Raw genomic sequence first — 13,543 nt, forward strand, 5'->3', positions numbered from 1 at the left:
CTTTCGAAATTTTAAGCCAATTGTAAACGAAATTAGTAATGTGTGTTCGGAGAAAATATTTATAATATTTTGCACTTACAAATTTTTCGCTAACCCGTCCCAACACACAGGCGCAAGCAATACTGCCACACCCACACGCTGGCTGGTTTTCACTTTTGTTTAGGGTTTTCCGTTTGCATGGTAGCATGCGTGCATGAACGTCAACAAACCGCTTTACTGTGTACTATTTTTATGTTTTTCACGAACAGTCAGCTTGTTAGTGTTGTGGAGTTTTGAGCCATAAACGGTTTATTGGAGCTACGTTATTTTGCTTGTAGTACTGACCCCAGTAAAGCACCCGGCGCTGCACTGCATTCATGTTATTTAAAGCATGGATATGTCACCACAACCGCGTGATGTATGACTTGACTCCGTACCAACCTGACTAGTAGTATAAAACATGCAAGTACCGTCGAAGGTATGACGCCAATTGATGAGTAATTTGCTTTGGTTTGCACAAAGCATTATCGAAACAGGTTTCCCAGACACCGTTCAAGATATACTTATAAGAGCAGGCATAGTGGTACATTCGGGGGAATACCTTAATTCTCAGAAAGTGCAACACGTAGTTGTAGCACCCATATAAGCCAAACCCCTATTTTTTTTAATTGTTAAATTGCTTAACACTTAATAACATACATGTTTTCTTCCTGACGAGTTCCCAGACAAGAGTGTAAGTGTGAATCAGTTCATATCTCATTGTTGACCAAGGTAATTTTGGAATTTTATGTTACTCTTTTTGATGTGTGGTCATTTGGGCATGTGGACTTATGAAAGTATTGTTTCTTACCTTTCACTTGCATAACGTAGTTGCATATTTAAACGAATAAGTCTATTAAAGCTGTTTCATTTAGTAGTAAAATAAAATGCTTGTTTGAGCTGGATGTTACATCGTGGAATTATTAAGTTTTAAAATTGTTATGAATAAAGGTGCTAAATTGGTACAAAAAAACGCAAGCATGATTAGTGGTTCGATCAATCCACTTACTTCACATCATCTTCACTGAACGATTGTCTGACACTTTAGGTACGTGCCCTGCTCACCGTATTCGTCCAGTTCTATCCACCTTTTGAATGCTGGATTCGCCGTAGAGTTGCGCGATTTCATGGTTCATCCTTCGCCTCCATTCCTTTCTCTTGTACGCCGCCGAAAGTCAAATGAGGGGAAGTGAAAGGGGAAATGAGCAGTCACTAACTTTTCGAATTTCGGAAGCAATTTTTGTTATGTGTCCATGTCCGCCGTAGAGTTCTGAATTGAGAGTTTGGCCATGGCAACCCAGTAGCTCGCGAGAACTTGTCATCATTAAATCAGCGTCACACGTTTCACGTAATCAGTGAGTGTCGTTGGTTTAATGATGCGAGTTTTTGAGTGACATGGCCACTCTCTAAATTCAGAACTCTAGTCCGCCGGTCCGGCAGAACAAAGGGATGAAATCAGAGATTTCCACTGCTGACGGTTACCCACCATGACTTTTACCTGTCGCCATGACAGGTTCTCGTCTACAGCACGGATGTCGTTGGCTAAGCTGCGTCGCCATGAGCCTCTAGGTCTGCCTCTTCTACGCTGTCCTTGTGGATTCCAGTCGAGTGCTTCTCTGCAGACCTCGTTTGCTGCGTTTGCTGAAAAGGATTAGCCTTTTTTCCTGGAGAACGATACAACAGAACACTTGCTTATGTTGAGCACCATTTTATTTTCGTTGCACCATCTTGAAAAGCTCTTCAGTTTTGGTTGCAGGAACATGGCGTCTTCTACTTTTTTGGCCCCGAGTTAAATCTTAAGCTCATCAGTAAAGGAAACCCTGGGTCCTCGTAGCGAAAAGTTCACTTCGTTAAAGTATAGCAGAAAGATGAGCGAGCCTAGATGACTACCTTGTGGGGACTCCATATCCAACTCGCTTCGGAGCGTCCAAGTACCGGTGTCGCTGTACAGGATTCTGGAAAATTATTTCCAGAATTGTGTGCTATGCTACAACACGGAGGAGGGACAGAAGTGCGTTCCAATCACCGCAGGGGTTCCGCAAGGTTCCATACTGGGTCTGGTGTTGTGGAACGTCATCTATGACGAGGTGTTTAAGCGAAGCTAAAGTTCCCGGCAGGGATTGTGATGGTTGGCTTTGCGGACGAGATCGCCTTGGAAGTCTACAGTGAATCTATCAGAGAGGTTGAGTTGACGGCTGCCCACTCTATAAGCATTGTTGAAGATTGGATGCGATCCAGGAAACTGGAGCTAGCACTCCATAAAACGGAGGTTATCGTGGTGAAAAACCGCTAGTCGGTGCAGCAAGCAAATATCAGCGTCGGGGACTACACTATTTCGTCAACGCGGTCCTTAAAACTCCTGGGAGTCATGGTCGACGACAAGCTCAAGTTCGGGAGCCACGTCGACTATGCCTGCAAGAAGACTTCCACAGCTATTTCGGCATTGTCTTGTATGATGTCAAATAGCTCTGCGTTATATGGCAGCAAGCGAAGGCTATTAGCCAACGTGGTCCAGTACATTCTTAGGTATGGCGGGTTGGTGTGGTCATCGGCGGTACCAAAAGCTAAGCTGGAGAGCACTTATCGTCTCATGTGCTTGAGAGTGGCGAGTGCGTATCGCACAGTTTTACATGACGCAATCTGCGTCTTAGCGGGTATGATACCTATGGGCAGCATCATTAGCGAGGACGTAGAGTGCTTCAACCAACGTGGAACTAGAGGAGTACCACAAGATCGGACTCGATGACCACATGGCAGTAGGCTGTAACATGTTGTGGATTTTACGCCGAAATTTAGATATTGTTGTTGCAGTTGAAAACCGTAATAATCGACGTGCGACATTCGGTTTTATTCTTGTTGTGTGTGTCGCAACTACGTCGCACGTGGTGCGCTGTGTTCGCTCATTGATGCGCTATACAGCGCACCACGTGCGACGTAGTTGCGACACACACAACAAGAATAAAACCGAATGTCGCACGTCGATTATTACGGTTTTCAACTGCAACAACAATAATGAATTTTGTTTTAGCATCAGTTGTTTAATGTTGCTCAGCTCGACTAAATGATTTGCTCGAAAGTGAAAAGTTTCACGTTCAAATTATTTCGGGTAACGCCGGAATGTAGACCACGCTCATACGGGAAGTCGCGTGCGATGAGTTATGAAATATGAAATGAAATATTTCGTATCATGAAAGTAAAGCTCGATAAAACGTAAATCGGTAACGACCGCTAGATGTCACTTTAGTATTATGCTGCTAAAGGTGTGCAAGATAAAATAAGGTACTCATTTCGCCATACTTAAATTAGTTTATCCGTTTAGTGGGCGCAGCCATGCTGTCTAGAAACCGCCAAAATTTAAATAAAGGAACCGAGGTTTCTTTATTAGAATATTAAAGCTACTCGTCCATTTCGCTTACGCATCGGCTGGCGAACAGAAGTTCCTAAAAGTGTTATCGAGTTGAATACAGTTTTTACGAGCATTGTGTTCTTATATTGAAGATTAACCAAGGGGTTAATTGTGCTATTTAAATTCTTTTATAAAGGTACAAAACTATTACCATTGAAAGTGAGTGAGTTTTTTAAGAAATTTATTTATCTTCTAGTATCCAGTATAAAGTTATTATTTGATCGCGTGGTTGAAATAAACCCTTCAAAGAAGAACTCTGTTCAAGTGTACCGTGGTATAAATCGTACAAAGGTAAATTTTGAATTCTTGTTTAAATGTTGGTGTAGTAATTTACGTATTTTCGTTCGAATTGGACAGTAGCGCTCCATGCGCTTTTTGTACGGAATTCTTTTTTGCTGGATTCTGGAGTGCTACGGTCCACTTTCCGTTCCGTTCGTGTGTGCAGTTAAGGCCCGCCTTCGTGGCAGTTAAACGGGGACGTGTGGTGTTTTTCGTTAAGTTTGCGTTGCGAAAGTGTACACGGCGGTCGTCAATTGCCGCGCGTGTTTTACCGGCCTTTTTATCGTTACACTCCGTGGCCGAAGTCCGAGAGCCGACAATCAGGACACGTCGTCAATTGCGTGCCTTTTGTCGAGTCTGAGGTAGGGGTATCATTCCGTTTCGGGAGATCTATCACGGAAACGTAGTACGTGGGGTCTTCCGGGCACGTTGGTCCCTGCCAAGGACAAAACCCGGGTACGCATGACCCTAGTCATTGCGTCGCTCTCGTGAGTAGTACAATCGGAAGCCTTCCGTCCAGCCGAACCACCCTCCGCACCTTTAGTTTTGGCCAATACACACACGAACATCCCGGCGACGAGTCAACCGCCATCGACCGTGACGTCGCCATCTTCGCCGTCGACCAGGACAATGCTAGCCATCGTCGAGCATCGTCAAAAACCCTGCGCAGGTATGTGATACGTTTATGGCCATAAACTCAGTGCTAGAAAACCTACAAACAATTGTCCAGCCCGAACGTTATACGGTTACTGAATACAAAGTTCAAGATATTTTACGTTTTTCATTCGTACGTTTGAGCAGAGTCCATTCTAAGGATCACTCACTCTTCCTTTCGTTGCCTTCACTTTGGTATTTCAGCTTCGTTCCGGGTCGTAACGTTCGCGGGTTTGGATCTAGTAGCATACCTGTTTTTAGCGGTTCTATCGCACGGCGGTGTGAAGCGGTTCTCTTGGTATATATTTTCAGTTGCGTAACCCCTGTACTGTTCGAGCCGACCCCTGAGAAACAACTCATGCTAAACATTAGTCGGGCAAACCTAACACGACTGGTGGTCTCTCGGGTTACCGGGAGTGGCGCATAAGCCACCAAGTTTAAAGTAGAAATTTCTTAAAGGTTAGTCAACGAACGGTTACAAGGCATGGTCTGATTCCACAAAAGGCCGATGGGCACTTCGACTTATCCCGGAACTATCTGGGTGGGTCAACAGGCGCCACGGCGAAGTCAACTTCCACCTGACACAGAGTCTGTCAGGACATGGTTGTTTTAGACAGTATCTGCACAAGTTTGGGCATGCGGAGTCCCCCGCGTGTCCCGAATGCGTGAATGCTGAGGAAATTGCAGAACATGCTTTCTTCATACGCCCTAGTTTCGCGGGCGCGAGAAGGAACATGATGGCAGAAAGCGGACAGGACACTACTCCGGATAGCTTGTCAAGCTATCTAAGTCTGCTAGAGTGTCACTGCGGCTGCCACCCAGATTGTATTTGAGCTACAAAACCGCTGGAGAGCCAGTCAACGGCGAATAAACAGTCTAACTACCATAGTCCAGTAGTTATCTAAGAGAATGCGTTAAGCACAATAGCCCCTCCCTGAAGTAATACCGATAAGGTGGTGCCAGGGGGGGTTGAGGCTGGAGACTCGAGTAGAGGTTTAGTGGGTCTGAATCCTCACGCCCCATTAGGGAGGTCGGGATACCTAACCCCATTCCCTGAGTTGTCTTCTCAGGTGTCTGATAGTACCGTATAAGATTTATGAATGAACCATTCATTGGTATCCATTCGAAATCCGCACACAATACTGTACCATCTAGTGTAGCCTAAATCAGTCTAATCGGTTTTCTAGGAAAATCATTCTCATTCATGATTTTCCATAGCTGTGTTCGGCCGATGGCCGATATGCGGCTTTGAAATCGACAAACAGATGGTGCGTGGTGGCTATATTTTCACGGATTTTTTGGAGGATTCTTTTCGATAGCACTTTTTGTGTGGAACTGCGACCTCCCTTATCCCGACATATGTTGGCACGCTGAACAAATCCTTTGTGAGATACGCGTTTCCTGAGAACAATTCAGCTGCACCAATTATGTATAATGTATTTTTCTCCCAGATGGTTTGGGTTATCCGTGTCTTTTCACGATCTGACGAACGGGACTTCACATCTTTGCCGCCACGCAGCGTCCGTCTCATCCGTCACCCTCCTACATTCATCGTCCTAATAATACTGGTGCAGCAATTTTTGTAGAAAGAAGGCATTATGTATGTTCAGATGCTTGGAGGCCTTGGACCCATTTAATTTGCCAGCTAGTGTGCATTAAACCCTCCAATCGCCGATTTGTATTCCCTCTGCTGGCACTTCTGAGCGTTGGTATCTCAGAGGACTAGGATAGCGGTCGTCCTAACACCCTAACTGCGCATAGACTTCCCTCTTCTCAACTTCGGAACTTCCGAGGTGAGGGCTGCGCACGTTGATGATGCTTATGTTGAAGAACTGGCTCTTGATTCTCACCCGATTCCTTCCAGCACGAAGTTCCTATAGCGCTATAACGTGGAACTTCGACATCGAAGAGTACTCTAATGCACTCTTGGAATTTGAGTTGATTGGAGTGTTCCGGTCCAAATTTCCTTGTTCTTCGTTCTTCGTCCGTTCTTTGGATTGGATTGTTCCGGTCCGAATTTCCTAGTTCTTCGTTCTTTGCGTATTGATTTTTGTGGTAGGGGTTTGTAGGGTCTGTAGCATGAGGCCTTATATCGTCGAAAGACCCACGTGCAAAGCATTGTTTACGGTTTCACACCGACACGAAGATTTCGAGTTCAATCTCCAACTCCAACTTAAAGCCCTTTACACTTCAGACGATTGCATGTCGCACCACCCTGGTGGTAGGCAGATAGATGCCACAGCTTTAGTGTGTAATTGGCACTAGTCTCTGATCTCAGTTGTTTCTAGTCGCTTATCATTGTTACCACAGATTGCACTATCACTTCTTCCGCATCTGCTTGCGCCCTTGGAGGTCAGTCGCGTCTTTTTAGCGCCGTCTCACATGAAATGGATACCGTCCAACTAAGGGTTTGGCGTAGGGCTGATCAAACTTCAGATCGGCTTGCTGATACTTGGCTGACCCAAGTATATCTGACGTAACTATCGTCGGGTATGTACACCGTTCTAAATCATCTTTTCTGCATTACGTTTTTCAATAAAATTATTCACTTATGTGAAGGGTACTGACTATGTTCAATGTCATAGTTAACAGGTGGCGACTAAAATTTGGGAATTTTTAAATTTTTCGAGGCCCCTACGCACAACAACAAACGAGCTCAGAGAGAATTGAGAGCGTGTATGTGTTAGCTCTCTCTCCCCTCTTTCTGCCAGTATTTTTTGTTTTATTTATGCTTGCCAAGTTTTGCTCAAAATGCCGTGAAATAAGAAGCATTTCGCGAGCACTTTTACGAATTGCACAAAAATCTCAGCAAAAAGTATACGAGACAATATTTTAAAAGCGAAAATATTGCGGCTTGGACTATTTACCATATCCTAAAATCCCCAACAACTACTCGCAAGCAAATTAGTGCAGGACCAGCTGAAGTTCTCTTTCTCGTACTTTTAACAACTAGACTTCCGTGAGCCATCGGAATGCCGCAAAAAAGTTCAATTGTTTCCACCAGTACATCTGCAGAAAAATGCAGAAAAGTGTCGGAATAAAGTGCTGAAAGAAGACAAGAGCCCCGGAATACACTGAGAGATACATTTTGATGCTGAAATCCCAATACCGCAGGTTCATAAAAAAATTATTCCGGAAAATGCTTTGTTTTGGACGACGAAAATTACTTCCCTCTTCCGAAGACGCACATTCCAGAAAATGATCGATACTATTCCATGGATAGTTCTACTGCACCATTTTGGCCGAATAATGCAGCATCGCATTACGCCAAAAAAAAAACACAATCGTTCCTGAATATCCATTCGATCCCATTTGTATCCAAAAACCACAATCCGACAAATCCACAAATCTGGTGAGCCAAGAATTGCAAACAGTTGATTGGTAGAATCAAGAAATACATTCGCAAAGTTGACATGACGGCCGTACAACGCTCTTGTTCCGACATCAAATGGAAGCTTCGCCGAACAGCCGATTACGGCGCGTTTTCAATCGTTCACAGGTTGGCACTCGTTACCAGAATTACGACAGTTCTGCTTCAATCAAGCGGTAATTTTATATAGAGTAGGGCGGGCCATAAGTGCGATATTTGAAGTTGTCATGATGATGATGATGGTCCCACCTCATACCCCTACAACGGTTTGAGCGGGACGATTTATCTAATTAAGATATTTATGATATAACAATGTAGCCAGGTGATCAGTGGTTGGAGAATTCGCGAAAAAGTGATCATTTGAATCGATGAACATGCCTCATGAACATACACTATTCGCCTGCCTCGCCGATAATGCACGCATCAGCTTTGAATTTTATCACGAACAGAACCTCAATGTGAACATCAGAATTCGTTCAAAAATTGAATATTGAACATTGAGTGTGTTCGATTTTTCGGATATAGAATGCCCGGGGACGTCGGAAAGTATTCAAAATAATATTACCACGAAAAGGGAATAGTTTAAAGTAGTGTTAGTGGCTTCACAAGTAGCAGAAAACGGTACATCGCACTTTTGCGTTGCTCACGATATTCGTATATTCAGCGATGCTACGAAGCGTGAGTGTATGATGCTCATTGTTATAGGCGAATTGAACCACTCGCGTAGCTGTGTTATCATGATAAAAACCGTTTGCCGATGCTCGGCGTATTTATTCATTTTGCGAGTTTTCCAACCTCTGCAGGTGATAAAAACAAATAGCGAACTGGCTTCTAATACAGACATATCAAACTTTCAAGTGAATATCAAAATTTCAAAAAATGTCCAAGGCTAGTCCAAAACGTTTCCAACCCGAAAATTATCTGGACTTGATTAGGAATCGAACCTAATATTTTGAGCTACAGCTAGTCAGAATTGGTTCTAGATAACGATCTAGAACTACGAGGGAGATCCTGCAGTCTTTTGGTACTCGGTACCGCCGTGAGCGATGGTATACGAGTTCCAAAGTCCACAAGCGAACCCAAGCCTGTCCAGCTGCTGCTCCGAACCCTTTGTTCAGGACTTTAACCTGATCATTCAATTTCAAGATTATCTATGTCTGTTCTCGCGCGCGTGGCTCAAACATGTGTAGTCTGCTCTATTACTTTTTTAAATTAATAATAATAACAATTTTAAATCCATCATCATCAGTGAACATGACAACTTAATATATCCAAAAAATATACAAAAATTAAAAAATATACAATCTTCTTGAATCAATACAAAAAATAAATCAAATTACGTCTATAAAGTAGCTTTAATGTGTAAAATGCATAGCCTTTTGAATTCTGCCATTGTTGCTGCACGTTTTATTTGTCGCGGCATCGAATTAAAAAAGTTAATTCCTTTGTACAACAGAGAGTTCTGTGATCTTCCAAACAAAAAATGTGGTGTTCTCGCATCTTCCGCGTTTCTAGTGTTGTACGTATGCAAATCACTTCCCCTTTCAATTCGATCACACAAATATCGAGGCAGCATTCCATTAAGAATTTTATAAAGAAACACCATTGTCAAAAAATAAACTCTTTGCTTCACAGAAAGCCATTGCAATGCGTCCAGCATAATATGTGAGGAAGTGTATCTATTACATCTTAAAATTAATCGCATAACTTTATTTTGTAAGCGCTGCAACTTCAATATTTGTGTTTCGTTTGCAAGGAACAAGATGGATGAACAAAAATCTATATGCGGTGAAATGATTGACTTATATAAAAGAATTTTACTACTAATTGTCAATTCATTTTTTAAGCGGCACAAAACACCGTACTTTTTCGCCATTTTCTTGATGACATTATCGATGTGAGACTTAAAATTTAACTTGTCATCAATGATTACTCCAAGATACTTTAGTTCATTTACGCGATCAATTGCCTCACCATCAATTACAACGTTTACGTCTGGTCTGGAGTTGGCTGAAATAATCATATATTTTGTCTTGGTAATGTTGAGTTTAAGCTGTTTAAACTTTAACCAATCCGAAAGATAATGTAAATCTTGGTTCAGAAGTGTTACAATTTCATTGGGATCCTTAGCCGCAATGAATAGAACAGTGTCGTCAGCAAATAAATTCATGTCGCAGAACCGTAAAACTCGTTTCATGTCATTTATATAAATTATGAACAAAAGCGGCCCTAATACACTCCCTTGCGGTACACCAAGTGTATTAGCTATGGACTCAGAATTAAAATTATCAAAGCGAGTCTTCTGAGTTCTATCACATAAATAGCTTTCAAACCATTTATATGCTAGCCCTCCAATACCAAATCGCTTCAAGGTTTGTAACAATAAGGGCCTGGAGATTGTCTCAAACGCGCGTTTTAGATCCAAAAATACAGCAAGAATAGTTTCTTTAGCTTCGATTTTTTCTTTCCATTTTGCTAGTACCAGATTTAATGCAGTTTCGCAAGAGTGTCCCTCTCGATACCCTGATTGCTCTGGAATTAACAAATGATGACTGTTTAAATAATTCATTAGCTGGCCTTTGACAACAAGTTCTAGGATTTTCTCTAATGTGTGCAATATGTTAATAGGACGGTACTCTTCGGCTTTATCCGTTCCATTAACTTTGGGAATAGGAATCACAAGCGATTCTTTCCAAACTTTAGGCACGTGCCCAGTTTGCAACGATTCATTAACAAGATCCAGCAAGTCGCGTCCGATGACATGAAAGCAATCTTGTATTACTTTTGCGTTGACATTGTCGATACCAGCCGATTTCTCTAAAGAAAAACAAATATCCTTCAACTCTGCAAAAGTAATAGGGCGAAATCCATCAAATCTGATATTAGAAATCGGCTGTATTATTTCATGAGGTTCACTGACCAAATCAATACTTTGATTGATCAGCTGAACACTATCAACGAAATAACTGTTAAATTTATTCGCTATTACTCGACTCGATTGTTCTTCAGTGCCATTGAAAGTTATGGAGCGCGGGGAGTTATCTTTACATTTTATTAACTGTTTTAAAATTTTCCATAACTCTTTGCTGTTGTTTTGATGGTGATTAATCTTCCGTTGTATATAATCACATCGAGCCTTTTTCAAGGCTCGTGAATATACGTTACGCGCGGTTGTGTATCTACTCCAATCATCACTACTATTACTTCTACGAAACTTCTTGTACTTTTTATCTCTTTTCCGTTTCAAACGTGTCAGATCTAAAGAGTACCAGTTGTTCGTATTATGTAGTTCCACATATTTTTCAATAACAAGCTTATTGGTACACTCTTTCAGCGTGTTGGTAAGAACAGCTGCCTTGTGGTCCACATCACCAGTTATTGGAAGAAAATCCAAGCTTCTCGAAACAAGCTGAGACACTGCCTGCTTCGAATATCTATTCCAGCACTTTATCTTTACTTTATCATCACGGGTTTGGTCATTCTTGATCAAAATAAAAATTGTCTCATGATCTGAAATTTTGTAATCGGCCTCTGTAACAGAATGTACCATGTCAAAGTTCGAAAACACGTGATCAATTAACGTTCGACTGTGTCTGGAAATTCTTGTAAATTGGCAAACTGTTTGTCTAAAGTTGTAAAAATCTGCTAACTGCTTTAATTGATTCGAATTTTGTCCACTAAGCCAATCAATATTAAAATCACCAGCAATAATATTTAGTTTATTTAAGTCTATAAAATTATCCCACCAGTTGTCTAAAATTTCTAAAAAGCGCTGGTCACTTGAGCTAGGGGAATGATATATTATTCCATAATTTCCAATCGTCATGCCTCTTTCAACTGAAATCCCTAGAAACCAATTATTCTCAACAGATTCGTTTGTACGAATGTTGAATTTAATTGATTCCCTGGCGTAAATAGCAACACCACCAGTATGCCTGGAATGCGAAAGGCAAAAAGCAACTTTATAACCCGGTATACTATATTGGTTAAAGGCATCAGCGTCCACTATATGAGTTTCAGCTAGTGCTACCAACATTGGACGTTTTATTTCTACAAGATGTCGCAAAGCAACATAATTTGTAGATAAACCAGCAATATTCAGATAGACTATTTCTAATTTCCCATCGCATTGCAATTCCTTTTGTTGCTATTTACTTGACAATATGTTGCTCTTTCTTTTTTCATACAGCCTCCGATAAACCGGACACTGTGAGCTAGATGCTGGATGTTTTACGTCCAAATTCATATTAAGTTCTTTATTTGATTTTATACAATTGACGCAATTAAATTCAGTTGAAGAGCAATCGGATGTTTTATGATTTCCACTACACTTAGAGCATGTTTCAGTATTAAAACACTCCGTGCTTTTGTGGCCAAATTCTCCACATTTAAAGCAACGCAAAACATTAACGGCCTCTTTAACAAGACACTTATCCCACCCGATGCCTACTTTACCAGCATTCATCAAGCTTTTATAAGTGTCTTTGTCAACTTCAATTACTACATTATATTTGTTATATTTGAAGCGTGGATTTTCATATTGCGCAATTATTTTTACTTCATTAATGCCGATGTTCTCGTTTTGACTCTTAAGCAAGTCAACGAAAACATCGGGGGAATACTGATCACTCATTCCTACAATTTTAACCTTCGGTTTAGCAATTGTAGGAATAACAGCGTTAAACTGTCCACCCAGATTGCTTTGAATGTCATTTTTCATGACTTCAATGTCATCCCCTATTGCACACTCAGCAATAATCGAACCATTTTTCCCGTTTCTAAAGTTACTAATTTTGTGTTTTTTTGGATCTAATGTTCTTTTTATAAAAGATCTAGTATCTTCATTAGATTGAGAAGACTCAACCGGTTTAATTACAATGACTGGTCGAGCCTTACGCTTCTCTTTTTGCTGGACTTTATTTACCGTATTCCCGGATGAACTCGCTAACACACTCGCGTAAGTTTTATTATTACTAAAAAAAACCTCGTCATCAGATCTATAATTGTCAACAATCGGCTTATCACGAATAATTAAAATTTTCTTACTTGGATTTGAGTCCGATTCAGAGTGAACCGTTCGCTCATTTCGCGTTCTTTTCCTACTCATTGCGGCTACACTAATATCCCGACTCATGTTATCAATAATAGTTTTTTTGAAATCATCCAGCTTTTTGGCAACACTGGCTTCAATGTTTACCATACTCTCACGAAAAGATTCACTGATAGATTTCAAAATACTATCGATACCATTAGAAATTGCACTATTTATCTGGCTTTCAATTTCGCTTTGGCTGTGTGCAAGCGACTGAGAGACAGATGATAATTTACCTATCATCTCAGTCAGCTCACTACAGACAGCGTCATTTTTGCCACCGTTATCTTGGGCTGATAAACATGATGCACACTTAAAGACAACATTTTCATTATCATTTACGATTTTCGCAGCAATTTTTGTTAGGGGCGTACAAACTCTGCAAAATACAGATTTGCATTTACCTACGCAAACAACTGGATCGTCGCTGGCCCGAATTACATTACCACATGCTGCACAATCCATCCCGACTTGCATACACACGCACGCCGGCTGGACTCGTCCAGCAGCAACGGCAGACACTCAAGGCAGTGAACAATGCAAAAAACACAACAATGAAATTTCAAGCAGCCGCCGGTCGTAGCGTCTACTTTCATAGGCACTATGCACGGCGCTGGTTTAGAATTAAACCGTTGATAAACAGAATAAATCAAAAGTATGCAAAGAAACTTTTACTTATCTGTCAATATCACTAAAATTGCCGTCAGATCACTGCAACAGATCA

This window comes from Sabethes cyaneus, chromosome 2 (assembly GCF_943734655.1).
Source record: "Sabethes cyaneus chromosome 2, idSabCyanKW18_F2, whole genome shotgun sequence".
NCBI classification, from domain to species: Eukaryota; Metazoa; Arthropoda; class Insecta; order Diptera; family Culicidae; genus Sabethes; species Sabethes cyaneus.